At 46.0% G+C, this 11,709-nt stretch overlaps 1 protein-coding gene across 1 annotated transcript in view; it reads left to right on the top strand.

Annotated features, from left to right (window-relative positions):
- Positions 1-728: 728 nt before the first annotated feature.
- Positions 729-11,709, top strand: part of LOC146184953 (protein turtle homolog B-like) — a 645,660-nt gene continuing 634,679 nt past the window's right edge. Inside the window, exon 1 of the mRNA XM_084605918.1 lies at positions 729-806. The gene's annotated coding sequence lies outside the window, so the exon portion shown is untranslated. The remainder of the gene's footprint in view (positions 807-11,709) is intronic.

Here is an 11,709-nt window from a genome sequence, read left to right as displayed (position 1 = left end):
TAAAGTTAAGCTTATAATTTAGAGGTTGGATATTCGAGTTCCACTGAAAATCACGAAAAGCGATCATTTTGATTAATTTCGCAATGAAAGAATAAAATTCGTTTTGTAATCAAGAGCCTGGAAACTGTGCGAATCTTTGCGATTGCGCCAGGCCGTATGTTACCCGAAGACGCTTGTCGCGAAAAAAAGGGTTAGGTGACCCTTTTTTCCAGTTAATGAACCACCGCATTATGCGAGTAAATATTGCTTGTGCCGCTGGACTGTGTGTCGTAATCTTGTAGCCAGAAATGGCGGCACACTTGAAAGGAAGCTCTTGGTGAGAGCATTGGTGTGCGCACGTTCTTTTTATCTTCGGGCGAGATCGGATCAAAATAATCCCTGGTTCTCCGATTGAGACCCCGTCATGAGTTGAGCATCCCTGAGGGATGTAATACCTGTCAGACTCGTGAATATTTGATGGTATTCTCGACGACGTGTTCTTGAGGAGCACAGCAAATTACAGCCGAGGTCCGCGCTGAGCAGTACCCCGACCCTACGCAAGTGCAATGAATGAAGTATGAAGAGGAGTTCGCGTTTCGAGATTTTCTAATGCTCCACGGCCGCTTTGAATGAAAAGAATATTGCGACATTTGTGGTACAATAGCTTTGCTCGGATGCTGCGTTGAAATGCAGTTCTGAGCCTACAACCGCCTATGGAATATTTCGGAATGGAATGGTAATATTTCGTTTCAGGAGACCGGGGAGATTTTGGCCTTAATGCCGGCTTTTCGGATCAGCCTTGGTGAACGGTCATGAATGAGTGCGAGGTAAGAAGAAATTTATCTTCTTTTTTACTCTTGTTGCATGCGTCTGAACACAGCACGCAACTGGGATTTTGCAACCCTTAAAAAGCTTTTCTTCTTGGCTTGGAATTGAATGGCAGGGCGCAAGAAATGGGCATGATACCCCACAGTAAAAAAAAAAAAAAGTCGTCTAATCTTTTCTCCCATTCACCAATCACGCCCTTGCATTCGAGATTTTCGCTCAGCCGTTACTGCCATAAGAGCACGGCGCACAATCTCTCGAAGCGGCACGTGCTAGTGATTAATAAAGCAAGTGCAGTATTACTATACGTCCCTGCCCACGAAGCGCTTCTCCGTGAGAGAAGCTGGATATGTATGATCACCTTATTTTAAAGCGAAAAACAAAAACAAAATTTCTCTAATGATCGAACTTTTTCTTTATTAACAGGCCTTCTGGCTTAATTTAATAAAGCTTATTTACTCACTCGCTCTTTCTGGGAACGGGTTCGGCTGTTCAAGTATTATTTCTACAAAAAACAATGATTAAAAGGATACTGCATCCTATTTTAGGTGCAATACTTTTGTACTGTAATGAAAGCTGGCGTGCCTACAAAGACTAAAATGGCATCGTTTCTTGCACAAAGCGCGAAGCACTTTTCCTCTGTTTCTTTTTTTTTTCTTCTATCTTTGCAAATGCCAGCGTTTGAGGTCAGTGCTCTTCGATAACTGTGACGTCAGGTGTTTCCCTGCCATGGCCGCCCGTCCGCTAGCCCCTTTGCCTGCTAGGGTGCGTGCATACTGAAGTTGCGTTCATTGTACACAGCAATGCGCTCTGCGTAGGGGACGCGCTTAGAGTGCTATTGCTTTCTGTAGTAGCTTGAGCCCGGAATCTTGACCACGAGTCCGAAGCACGCAGCTGCCGGAGCAGCTATGGAGAGGGATAGGCAAAGGTGCTGCTTTCCCCAAGGTTCTAACATTAGTCCAGTACAGGGAAAGTACTGCAGGGCCTGATTTTACTCGAACCTTGAACCCAGCAGGAAACAAATAAAGAAACAAACAACTAAAACACGTTGGAGTCTCTCCGCATAGGTTTCCTTCCTCTGCATAGTGGCACTTTTCTCTACCCCTCCCTACACGTGCGACCCCGGATCCGGCATGCAGCCGAGCTCTGACCGTGCGTCGTCAATCTTGAAGACGGCGTAGCAGCTATAATGCAATAATGGCAATTCCCTCGCGTTGACAGCTGGAGAGGCTCTGCATCCGGATAATCACAAACAACCTAGGTGCTGCGGCGCCAAGGGTTTCGAACAGGTGGCGATGTACGTGGAAGGGCAGAAACACATCAACTTGACCACGGTTCCTCAACACATTGGAAAATTATTCGAATTTTTGAGCACCCCTCGGATTGCGTCCGGCATGCGATATTTAAAACACATTCGTGTGGAGGGAGGGGCCGATAATAAACAAACCGGATGGTGGCGCCGGTTCTTTGATACGTCCCCGCACTTCCGGCTCGGGGTGCTAGCCGCACACACCTCCGACTAACAATGTAACACCAATTTATTACAGACATCACAGAAATTGTCTTACAAGAGCCTTCTAGGCGCTTAGACGAAGATCAGTTCTCTTTTGGCGAAATGGTTTGCTGGCTGACGGCCTTGAACTGAACGCCAGGGTCATCGCTGGACCTTAGCTTGTCCCAAGCTTCTTTAGACGGATCAGGCAAGAGTTCTGAGGGAGGCTTATGGGCTTTGCACACCCAGATCATATGCTCGAAGTTGTTTTTCCCCCGCAAAACCGGCAGAAGGGATTCATATCCTTATTTATGAATTTTGATATGTAGTTTGGATTGGGGAGGGTCCCCGTCTGTAGCTGTCTCCATATTACTTGTTGTTGTCTGGTCAGTGTTTTATGGGGTGGTGGGAGAGTTCTCATTGTTTTGTAATGCGCAGTGAGTTCGTGGTATGATACGGCTGGCTCACCGAAAGGTTCCGGTTACTGATTTTGCGCCACCGCTCGGCTGACTAATTCTCGAGCGTATTGGTGCGCAGCCTCATTTCCCGGATTGCCCGCATGAGCTGGGGACCATATTAATTCGATATCTCTTTAGAGAGGAGATTCTCTCATTTCACTGAGTATTTTTGAGGCGGGTTTGGAGACTCTACCTCCAGCAAAGTTACTGATTGCCAGTTTGGAGTCGCTTACTATGGTTGTTGCATTAGTAAAAGCGATGGCCGCTGCGATGGCAGCCTCCTCCGCCTCTTGGGGTCTGGATGTGGAAACAGTCTCCGCCATAACGAGTCTCGCTGGGTCAGTGTTGGGCTGTGTGACTCCACATGTAGAATATTCGTTTGGGTCTTCCGCGTCTTCTGCGGCGTCGACGTAAATGACATCCTGTAGCCGGCTCAGGGTTTTGTGCAGGCTCTTAGCTCGTGCTTTTCTTCGGCCTTGATGGGCGTGAGGGTTCATGTTCCGAGGAAGAGGTTTGATGGTGATTCTCTTTCGGATATCGCGTGAAATAGTTTGAGGGAGGTCTTGTAGGGGTTCGCCCTCAATACCTAATCTCTCAAGTATTGTCCTACCGGCGGGCGTGCTAGATAGGCGCCTTATTTTAGCAGTTCGTTGTGCTTCTTTGAGTTTCTCGTAGGTATTGTGGACCTCGAGTTTGAGAAGCTCTTCTTTAGGAGTCTCGCGAACCAGACCCATTGCTGTTTTGTAAGCCATTCTAAAGATGGCGTCGATTCTCTCAAGTTCGTTTCTTTGGAGTTTTAAGTACGGGATGGAGTATGTAATCCTGCTTATGATGAAGGTGTCTATGAGTTTGAAGAGGTCGTGTTCTTTCATGCCTCGTTTTCTGTTAGTGATTCTTTGTATTAGTCTGGCTGTTTGGCGAACCGCCCATTTCAGTTTGTTGATTGCTGGCGCGTTTCCAGAGTTTGTTTGTAGCCTTAGCCCCAGGATCTTGATCTCTTGAATCTCTGTTACTTCCACGTCCTGTATAATGACTGTCGTCAAGGGCGCATATAAATTGCCTTTATAAAACACTCTAAGCTCCGATTTTTCAGGGGAGCATTCTAGGCCCGCTCTCCTGTCCTCTTCAACAATGACGTCTGCAGCTGCTTGAAGAGCGGCCTCGATTTCACCATGAGAGCCCTTTATTTAGTTGCCCACACCGTAATATCGTCCGCGTAGAGGCTGTGCTGTACTCCTGGTATTTTGACGAGTCTATCCAGAATCTTGATTAATGCCAGATTAAAGAGGAACGGAAAGAGAACAGCCCCCTGAGGGGTGCCTCTGTTTCCCAGCTTTATAGAGTCGGATTTCAAATTGCCCACGTGCAGTTTCACCGAGCGCTCACTGAGAAAGGCCCTGATGTAGTTGTAAGCCTTTCGCCCAGGGTTAATTTAGTTTAGGTGCTCTAGTATAGTATAATGGGAGACAATCTCAAATGCTTTCTTTAGGTGGATAGCCAGGATAGCCTGCGTATTTACCTTTTTAGATCTGTTATTGATGTCATGTGACAGTTGAAGCATGACATCCTGTGCAGAAAGTCCCCTTCTGAAGCCCACCATGGTGTGTGGTAGAAGCGACTATACTTCGGTATAGTCCTGCAGTATATTAAACACAACATGCTCCATTAGCTTACCTAAGCACGAGGTAAGCGAGATTGGCCTTAGGTTATCGAGGTTTATCATCTTGTTAGGTTTTGGGGTAAAAATCATCTTGGCATGCTTCCAGGATTAGGGTATGCTACCACTTAACATTAAAAAGACAAAGATCATGGCGTCTTGCCCTATCAAGTCCTGGAGCCTCAATGGACGAGAAGTGGAAGCTGTGATAGATTTTCTGTTCTTAGGCTCCAAGATTACCTCAGAAGGAGACTGCAGCCATGAAATTAGGAGACGCCTGCTTCTGGGAAAGAGAGCAATGGTTAGCCTTGACCGCCTAGTAAAGAGCAGAGACATTAGTCTGCCAACCAAGACTCGTGCTATGGTCTTTCCAGTTGTGATGTATGGATGCGAGACTTGGACTGTGAAAAAGGCTGACCGCCGAAGAATTGACGCGTTTGAATTGTGGTGCTGGCGAAGACTCTTGAGAGTTCCTTGGACTGCCAGAAGATCAAATCAGTCGATATTGTCGACCATAAACCCTGACTGCTCATTGGAGGGTCAAATTCTAAAGTTAAAGCTCAGCTACTTTGGTCATCTGATGAGAAGAGAGGAGTCCCTGGAGAAAGATTTGATGTTGGGGAAGGTAGAGGGTCGCCGGAGAAGGGGTAGGCAGCGAACGCGATGGTTAGATGGCATCCTCGAGGCACTGCAGATGAAGTTATGTGATGTTAGGAAGATAGTGAGAGACCGGAAAGAGTGGCGTGATATGGTCCATAGGGTCACGAAGAGTCGGACACGACTGAACGACTGAACTGAACTGAACCACTCTCCCAGCACTCATTCAAGTAATCCGTGAGCGCTGTGACTGACTTTAGATCTGGGTTCCGCAGCATCTTATTATTGATTTTATCTGGTCCAGGTGCAAATTTTGTCTTGAGACAGTTCGGCCCAGATCTCTGCGTCCGAGAAAGGCTCGTCAAGATTTGGGTTGTCGCGTCCCGTGTACACCGGGTACAAATCTGCATCTTTGCTGGAGTTTACATATTTATTTTGTAGCGACGATAACAATTGTTCCCCGCTTCCGGGATATGCATGGATGATCTGATAGCGTTTCGTTTGACTGTCGTGGATTGGGCTGGATCAAGAAAAGAAAATGCGCGGGCCTGCTGCTGGCTCTGTAGCTGAGCCACCTCCGCTGCCTCGTGCGGACAGGAGAGAAAATAGACAAGAAAGAAAAAAGAAGAAGGAGAGAAAGACGCGCGCCGCAACAACAGCCGTTGTCCACCACCACCGAAGCGGTGGCGGGTGCAATGACAGATAAAAATTCAGTGGCAGGCTAGCCCCCGCTGCAAGCGGCGGTGACCCACCTATCCCAGCGCCACTAGGGCAGGATCCTCGCTTTGCTGCAGCTAGCTATTAGCCGTTTTTTTACGCTCGGCCGGCGACTGCGTTTTGATGGAGGCAAAGCGGAGAGACGTCCGAGTGCTGTGCGATGTCAGTGCACGTTACCGATCCCCATGTGGTTTAAATTACTCCGTGCCCCGCCACTATGGCTCTTCTTTCTTTCTTTCCACTTTCTCTCCCATCTTCCTCCCTTCCATTACAGCGCGGGGCAGGTGTCCACAGAGCGTAGATACTGTGCCTTTCATTTGCTGTGAACCAGTGTACTATTATTATTAAAATTATTATTATTCATGCACTCGCATACAGTGTTCTCAGATACGGCGTAACTACATTTGCGCCATGTCCTTAACGCTGACATTGCCGTATTGATAGTACATTAAAAAAAAAACATGTTGAAGAGCATACAATCCTCACATAACAACCGGCACGGACGTCTTTCAGTTCCTAGGTGTTCCATCATTTCATTCTCTTTTTGTGCAGACAGTTGTTGATCGGCTATTTTGGAATTCAAACTTTTTAATTATTATACTCTTAAAAGGAACCTAAGGGAAGCATTCCGTTATTATGTACAACGGAGTGTAACTAGATACGGGAAAGCTAGGCATTGTGCTTCTGTACTTGAAATCTTTAATGAGTTACAGGATGAAATCTTTGTGGTAGCTTCTATGCGTGTCAAAACTTTATTGAGTCGTGATTAGAGAGGTGGATGTGTAGGTGGGGTCCCTAGTCCGAGAATCCAGCGGCTGCCGCTACTATCTGCACCCGTGTCACGAGGGCCCGTTGGGCCTCTAGTCCAGAGCTGACCTAAAAATGCATCTGAAAGCCCTCTGTTGATCTTTGTATTCTTTGGTTAGAGTGAACTTATGCTAAACAATATTGGTAACTTTTTTTTTTTTTGTTTTTATTACGTCGACTCTGGGTTTAGATATGAATTTCTCAATACTCATGCTGTTAACCTGTATTTTCCACTTTTTTTTTTGCTCTCGCACGGGTATATATACGAGAAGCGTTGTTTGTTGCTATATCTATTGCCTTTTTTTTTTTTTGTAGTCTTGGCTGTAACTGCCGGGCAAAGTGCCTCAAGCCTCTTGTTGGTTTTGACGAGCCTGAACCATATTGTATCATCTGCAAAGTAGCAATAAACATTGTTATTCTCCTTTTTCTTCTTCTTCTTCTTCTTCTTCTTCTTCTTCTTCTTCTTCTTATTATTATTATTATTATTATTATTATTATTATTATTATTATTATTATTATTATTATTATTATTATTATTATTATTATTATTATTATTATTATTATTATTATTATTATTATTATTATTATTATTATTATTATTATTATTATTATTATTATTGTTGTTGTTGTTGTTGTTGTTGTTGTTGTGGCGCTCTGCATCTTGATGTCGCCGCTTGGAAAGGCGTTATTCTGTTTGTGTGTGTTTCTTCACGTTGTCCCGGCTGGTATCATCTTTGACCCGCTGCGTGGTCAGGGCACGCCGCTCCGCTTCCTGATGACGCCTCTTGACTAGGCGCTCCTGTCTTTGCTCCGGTGTCTCCGCCGCCTGTACACATGGATTTCACCGGACGGTCTGTACAGGAATCAGATCGATTATATTATTTGCCGGCAGAGATGGAGAAGCGCTATACAAGCAGTAAAAACAAGGCCTGGGGCCGATTGTGGCACCGATCATCAGCTTCTTGTTGCCAAAATTAAGCTTCGATTGAGTAAAACGCAGAAAACTAGAAGGCCTTTCAGGTATGATCTGGATCAAATTCCATCAGAATATGCTGTGGAAGTGAGGAATCGATTTCAAGAATTAGATCTAGAAGACAAAGAGCCCGAAGAGATGTGGACTGATGTTCGTGATATAATACAAGAAGTTGCTACTAAGGTAGTTCCAAAGCAAAAGAAATGCAAAAAAGCAAACTGGTTATCTGAAGAGGCTTTGCAAATAGCTGAGGAAAGGAGGATGGCAAAAGGTATGGGGGAAAGAGAAAGATACAAGGTTCTCAATGCAGATTTTCAGAAAATAGCAAGGAGAGATAAGAATGCCTTCCTGAACATACAGTGTCAAGCAGTTGAGGACAACAGCCAATTAAGGAACACAAGAGCTCTGTATAAGACAATCAAAGATATCAAAGGAAGCTTCTGTGCTAAGCTGGGTGTGATAAAGGACAAACGAGGCAAGGAACTCACTGAAGCCTCAGAGATAAAGAAAAGGTGGCAGGAATACACAGAAGAACTATACAAGAAGGACCCGGATGTGCAAACCCAACATAGGACGGTTGTGATTACTGATCTCGAGCCGGGCATCCTGAAGAGTGAAGTTGAATGGGCCTTAGCCAGCCTTGCTAAGAACAAAGCTAGCGGAATTGATGGTCTTCCAGCTGAGTTGCTTCAAAACCTTTACCACGACGCTGTTAACACACTGCATACATTATGTCAAAAGATTTGGACAACCCTGCAGTGGCCACAGGATTGGAGGAGGTCAGTTTACATCCCCATTCCAAAGAAAGGCAGTGCCAAAGATTGTTCCAACTACCGCACGATCGCGCTTATTTCGCATGCTAGCAAGGTGATGTTAAAAATCCTGCAAGGTAGGCTGCAGCAGTATGTGGGTCGGGAGCTTCCGGACGTGCCAGCTGGGTTTCGTACGGGCAGAGGAACTAGAGACCAAATTGCCAACCTTCGCTGCATCATGGACAAAGCAAGAGAGTTCCAGAAACCCATTTACTTCTGCTTTATTGATTATGCGAAAGCGTTTGACTGCGTAGATCACAGCAGATTGTGGCAAGCTCTCCAAGAGATGGGAGTTCCAATTCACCTCATCTGTCTCCTCAGGAACCTTTATGAAGGGCAAGAGGCCACAGTCAGAACTGGGCATGGTCTTACTGATTGGTTTCCGATTGAGAAAGGGGTGAGGCAAGGCTGCATACTGTCGCCCTGCCTATTTAACCTATATGCAGAGTGCATCATGAGGAAGGCCGGTCTGGACGAGTCTTCAGCTGGAGTGAAGATTGCTGGAAAACGTATCAACAACCTTAGATATGCGGATGATACCACTTTAATGGCAGAAAGTGAAGTGGAACTCAAGAGACTTCTGATGCGCGTACAAGAAGAGAGTGAGAAGTTTGGGCTTAAACTGAACATTAAAAAGACGAAGATCATGGCATCTTGCCCTATCAAGTCCTGGAGCATCAATGGACAAGAAGTGGAAGCTGTGACAGATTTTCTGTTCTTGGGCGCCAAGATTACCTCGGAAGGAGACTGCAGCCATGAAATTAGGAGACGCCTGCTTCTGGGAACGAGAACAATGGTTAGCCTTGACCGCCTAGTAAAGAGAAGAGACATTAGTCTGCCAACCAAGATCCGTATAACCCGTGCTATGGTCTTTCCAGTTGTGATGTATGGATGCGAGAGTTGGACTGTGAAAAAGGCTGACCGCCGAAGAATTGACGCGTTTGAATTGTGGTGCTGGCGAATACTCTTAAGAGTTCCTTGGACTGCCAGAAGATCAAATCAGTCGATATTGTCGACCATAAACCCTGACTGTTCATTGGAGGGTCAAATTCTAAAGTTAAAGCTCAGCTACTTTGGTCATCTGATGAGAAGAGAGGAGTCGCTGGAGAAAGATTTGATGTTGGGAAAGGTTGAGGGTCGCCGGAGAAGGGGTAGGCAGCGAACGCGATGGTTAGATGGCATTCTCGAGGCATTGCAGATGAAGCTATGTGATGTTAAGAAGATAGTGAGAGACCGGAAAGCGTGGCGTGACATGGTCCATAGGGTCACGAAGAGTCGGACACGACTGAACGCCTGAACTGAACTGAACTCCGCCGCACGCTTAGCCTTCTTCTGTTCGTTTTTCCTACGTTCAATGACCAACTGCCAAGCGACAACCTCGGCATCCGACGAGTTGGGATTTTCTATTCCCTGAACATCGGTCTTCATAGAGAACTCCGGGCTAGGCTGCGTTCACCGCCCCACATTTATACGCGCGACGCTATCTCTTCACAGATGCGCAGTAGCGCGCGCCGCTTCTGCTTCACAAGTGGCGACGCCAAAGGAGTGGCGCACCCGACTCCTGACGTCACCCGGCTGCTTGCAGCTGCGGTGAGCGGCGGCGGCGGCGGCGGTATGCGATGGCGGCAATGAAGCTCGTCAGCTGCGAGCAGTGACGTCACTCACTTCTCGAGCTTGCGCAGTACGGTCGCTGCAGACCCACGTGAAGCCAGCGAGAGTGCGGCCAGTGTAGCTCACGCTAAAAAATAAAAAAAAATCGAAAAAAAAGCATGCTTTCTGTAGTATACGCTGAGTGTATGTAATCACAAAAATGAAAATACGCGGGAATGTTTGTAGTATCTTCGTTCTCCGCAAAAAGTGAAGTATTCTCATTATTTTAAGTAGTTGTATTCAAAGTCACATAACCTCAGCCGGAAATCATATTGAGATGCGACGCTGAGCGAAAGTTAAAATCTAAACACACCCCAATTTTTTTTCCGAATTTGAAGTGCATAAAACAAACGTCCCGCAGGGAGTATACGCACTTGAACTGGCTGAAAAGTAAATGCACCGCTTACTCGAGTTTTTATGACAGCATGCTCCAATATAACAGAAGCTGAGCAAAGGTCTGGATGATCAAATTTTGACATCGATGGAGGCGGCGCCATTTACATAGCAACAATGGCAATTTTCTAACAAGGTCCATAGCACCAATGAAAGTGCTACAGATCCAGTTTGCGGCAGCAATGCACGCAAGTCTAACAGTATAGTAACAATGCACCGGACAAAAATTGCTGCATATTTTTTGTTAATGCTGTTGACCTCCCTGCGTTTAGATTGCGAGCAGTCACTAAATGCGATGCTTACGTCATGAAAAAATCCTTATTTCAATGTCCCCTTCCCTCCTCCTATGTCGACGCAGCGGCTGATTTTCGGCGGGTGAAGAGATGGATGACTGTGGTTCCTTGATGTCTTCAATTTCAAAAACCCCCGTCTGATGCATTTCGATTTAGCTTATGATATGCACAGCTATTTTTTGCCGGGTCACACGGTTCGGCGAAATTTCTGACACTCCCTTTGTCGCTTGATCAGACAATGGGATCGCAGCCTTATGATAGCCGCGATATCTGAATAATCGATGTCAGTACTGCCACTTCTATGCTTCAACTGCTGATTTTTAATATCTTTTCACACCGCCAGCCCGGAAGCCACATGCGTGACAACTGAAGCGATGTGACCTCAGTATGGTGGAAGCAGGTCGCTATGAAACATGTGACGCTACGCACACCTCCCGTCTGTTCGGGCGGCGTCTGGGGAGCATGTACAAAACCCGGCAAATAACGCCACCCACCAAAACATGCTGCAGCCTTCGGTAATCGCACGTCCGTAATGAATTTTCAGCTATTTCACACAATTTTGAAATACCTCTGCAGCATGTATTTAAAGGAAGCATATTACCTGCGTCCAGTTATTCGTTTCTTTTCTTACATCTTTACACCAAAGTCTCCTTCGCCAGCGACATGACAGCTAAAACCTTAAACTTTGTTTCAGTGAATTGCGCTAAGATGCGGAATAGCTTGAGAACGAGGAAATTGAAGAGGGTAAAGGACTTTTAGGTCAGAAGTTCAATACCGTGCGCAAAGAAAGATGCAGGGTTATTTCGCTTTACTATTCACGAGAGCTTAGAGATATACCAACAAGTCGGCCATTTCAGGCGAAAAACAAATGCTGATTTTATTGCCATTGATCACTGCGATGAAGGCGCGCGTAGACAGGCATTCACTCCCAAGCGAAACTTGTCTTCAGGTTTATGGAGCTTCCACTATGGCATTGGTGCCACATCAAACCAAATCGTTTATTTTCACCAGGTGCTTGCTGGTTGGAGCACCTGGGCTTAAAGCTGCTCGAGCAGC

This window comes from Amblyomma maculatum, chromosome 6 (genome assembly GCF_055883805.1).
Source record: "Amblyomma maculatum isolate TAMU_Amacu chromosome 6, ASM5588380v1, whole genome shotgun sequence".
NCBI classification, from domain to species: domain Eukaryota; kingdom Metazoa; phylum Arthropoda; class Arachnida; order Ixodida; family Ixodidae; genus Amblyomma; species Amblyomma maculatum.
This window is presented reverse-complemented; position numbering and strand designations above follow the sequence as displayed.